The sequence below is a fragment of the Octopus bimaculoides genome, chromosome 3 (genome assembly GCF_001194135.2).
Source record: "Octopus bimaculoides isolate UCB-OBI-ISO-001 chromosome 3, ASM119413v2, whole genome shotgun sequence".
In the NCBI taxonomy this organism is placed as follows: Eukaryota; Metazoa; Mollusca; class Cephalopoda; order Octopoda; family Octopodidae; genus Octopus; species Octopus bimaculoides.
In genome coordinates, this window is record NC_068983.1 from 6058822 (window position 1) to 6062686 (window position 3865).

The window sequence follows — 3865 nt, forward strand, 5'->3', positions numbered from 1 at the left end:
TTATTATTTCTTATATTCAATTGTTTATGTTATGATTTTATTTACTCCATGTACCCACATTGGGATTAACACAAACTTTAAGAAATTATTATTTCTTATATTTAATTGTTTATGTCATAATTTTATTTATTCCACGTACCCATACTTTGTGGACACTCTGTATAACCAAAGGTGCTCCAGTCGTTACCCTACTGTCTTTTATTCAGATATTGCATCTGGGACTACATTATCCCTTCATCACATTTGTGTTTCCTGTTTTTAAAACCACATAATTTTTAACTTGAGGAAGATTTGGCTGCTAATTTTGTCACATCGACCGTCCAGATGGATGATCAATTTTCGACTCATCTTAAAGTAAAATTGTAACGGACCATTACGTATTGTGGATGACACAACAAGAAGCAAACTTGGATTGGAGAAACGGAAGAATCGGTGCTGCTCAACTAATATATCTCCTCATCACCGAAACGTTGGCAGAGCTCAAGAAATTGGCTTAACGAAGCCTCTTTGAATTTGAGAACAAGATTTACTCGCTAACAGAACCACAGTTCCTGTAAATCGAACCACAGCTCGAACCAAATATCAAGGTTTGAAAACCAGGAGTGAAGTGAATTCTCTGGTCTCATAAGTTTGATTTAATTAAAACTACAAGCTAACGGAGCACTTGTTTGTTTTAACAGCCCTGCAATAAGGAATTACCCCTATCTTACAACATCTATTTAGAGATAGGTATCTGTTTCATATTCGGCGGAATTTGAACTCAGAACAAGAAAAGAGTCTTAGCCACAGATACAACCCGGCGTAGGTGACAGGGTGACGGAACACAAGCAACTGATCCTTTGGCTGATTCTTTGGTTTCCCATCATTCCCAGTAAGAAGCGGTTTGGGTTTCCTTCGGATTATGAGTCGACTGATACATATTGCTCTCTTTACACTCGGTGCTCATACTCATGCAGTATTTCTTGTTGGCATATTGATTTCAAATTTTAGCACAGAGCCAGCAATTTCGGGGAGGGGGTAAGTCGATTACGTTACCCCAGTACTCAACTGGTACTTACTTAGAGGAAAAGCAAAGTCGACCACCTCAGAATTTGAACTTAGGACGCGAAGACAAGTGAAATGCTGCCAAGCATTTCGCCCGGCGTGCTAACGATTCTGCCAGCTCATCGCTTTAGTTCTTGTAGTGATAATTCTTTCTATTATAGGCACAAAGCCTGACGTATTTGGGAAGGGAATAGTCGATTACAACGACCCCAGTACTTGACTGGTACTTATTTTATCGACCTCGAAATGATGATAGGCAAAGTCCAGCTCGGCGGAATTTGAACTCAGGACGGAGCGACGAGCGAAATGCCGCTATTCATTTCGTTCAGAGTGTTAACGATTCTTATTTTTTTATTGCCCACAAGGGGCTAAACATACAGGGGACAAAGAAAGACAGACAAAGGGATGAAGTCGATTACATCGACCCCAGTGCGTAACTGGTACCTAATTTATCGACCCCGAGCATTTTGCTCGGCGTGCTAACGTTTCTGCCAGCTCGCCGCCTTACTTCTTGTAGCAATAATAATAATAATAATAATAATAATAATAATAATAATAATAATAATAATAATAATAATAATGATAATATCTCAAAGCATTATAGATCACTGAATTCTTGTTCGAACACTATGAAAATGTGTCAAGAAATCGTAATTTCCAGATCGAGTTGTCACAAACATATTAAATTACTCGGCCACACATTTTTACCTTCTGTTATTCTTTCTTAAAAGCAAAACATAGAGAAAGTGAAAACAGACCGATAGAATAAGTATTAGGCTTATTGTTCAACAACCGCCGCGCCCATTTCTGGAATTTATAGCCTCTGTGTGGCCGATCAATCTTCTAGATATAGCAGTCACATGTAATGTCTCCCAAGCCGCAGCATCTACAAAAAGAAAAAGACAGAAACATATCGGTTAATGTAGTCTAAGATAAACTATACCTGAGAAGATGACCAGGTAACTGCTGTAGTGAAGCGTATTTTTGATAATAAATGCACTTGGTCAGCCTGATCCACGGTTAAACGAGAACAAATGGCTGGACAATGGTACAAATGCAGTTTTATGAGACTCCTACACAATCATCCATATTGTAAATCGATGCGTACTGAAGTGTGCGCCATGTGGTTCGCAAATGTCTCCTGGGCAGAGTGTAATAACAACATGGCTACCAGAATTTTTAATTTCCTTAGCAAATATTCCTCCTTGTCCTCCTCCCGTCCTCCTCCACGTCACCTTCCTCCAGTCTGACGCTTATTTCTCTCTCACAAAACCTACAAAAAGTTAACGCTTTCTTCCATGGCTCATACGTAACTATCTATATCAACTATCTACATTTGATCTACGAATCGCCATTTACTTGTTTCATCGATAAACTAAATGTTACGGGTTTCCCCTCGATTTGAGACGACCGACATTATACGATAGCAACTAATGACTTATAATGAAGATGCAGTTAGCATCTAATTGTTGGCACCACAGGATTTTAGTGTACTGATTGCAGGTACAGGGATGATCGTGCTAAATATAATACTTTACTACTCTAGGCACAAGGTCCGAAATTTTAAAGGAGGGGGAGCAGTTGATTAGATAGACCCCAGTACGCAACTGGTACTTAATTTATCGACCGCGAACGGATGAAAGGCAAAGTTGATCTCGGCGGAATTTGAGTTCAGAATGTAAACACAGACGAAATACCTGCTAAGCATTTCGCTCGGCGTGCTAACGTTTCTGCCAGCTCGCCGCTTTATGCGAAGATATAATACTATCATTGTGATTAATGTTAATGAGGTCATAATTAGATACAGCAGAGGCGAACAAGATAGACTGAGTCAGAGTGCAACAGTTGATGTTTCTTACAGCTTATTATCGGTGGCAGGTATCCTTGTAAAATGTCTGGAGCTGTTGAGGCTAACAATATTGCAGCATATGCAATTCTGGTTTTTGTTAGGAATATAAGAGAGAGAGAGAGAGAGAGAGAGAGAGAGAGAGAGAGAGAGAGAGAGAGAGAGAGAGAGAGAGAGAGAGAGAGAGAGAGAGAGAGAGAGAGAAAGAGGGAAAGCGACGGGGCAAGTTTGTTAATGTCGTTGTGGGATTCCGGGGTTGGTTTATACGTGTCAAAGGCCTCTGAAGGTAGACTTTGTAAGAATGACAGAAATCGTTGAAACAAAAGCTTGCAGTAGTGACAAAACTGGTCCGCCGGGCGTCCAAACGGACTTTTAGTTTTAGCATTGTACTTTCATGCAACTGGACTGACATTTTCTGTCTACCAAATTCCACATTTTCTTTCTACCAAATTCACTCTCAAAACATTGGTCGGCCTGGTACTTATAGAAAAAAGTGGTGCAGTGTTGTAGGGCTGAACCCGATGTCACATAGTTGTATACCGGGCTTCATAGCCATGAACCACTCCTAAATTCTACGTGAAGGTCATTGCTTAAACTAATTAGAACTAACAAGAGTGTCGCAAAATTATGGACTTCTAGTGATGAACATTACCGCATGTATGCGTGTGTGTGTGTGTGTGTCTCTATGTGTATGTGTGTGTGAGTGCGCGCGCATCTGTCTGACTGTATGGTATGTATTCTTTTATTCTTTTATACTTTTACTTGTTTCAGTAATTTGACTGCGGCTATGCTGGAGCATCACCTTTAGTCGAACAAATCCACCCCAGGACTTATTCTTTCTAAGTTTAGTACATATTCTATCAGTGTTGTCAAGGGATGTGGGTGGGGACAGGCACACAAATACATACATATATATTTACATATATATGTATGTATGTATGTGTGTGTGTATGTATGTATGCATATATATATATA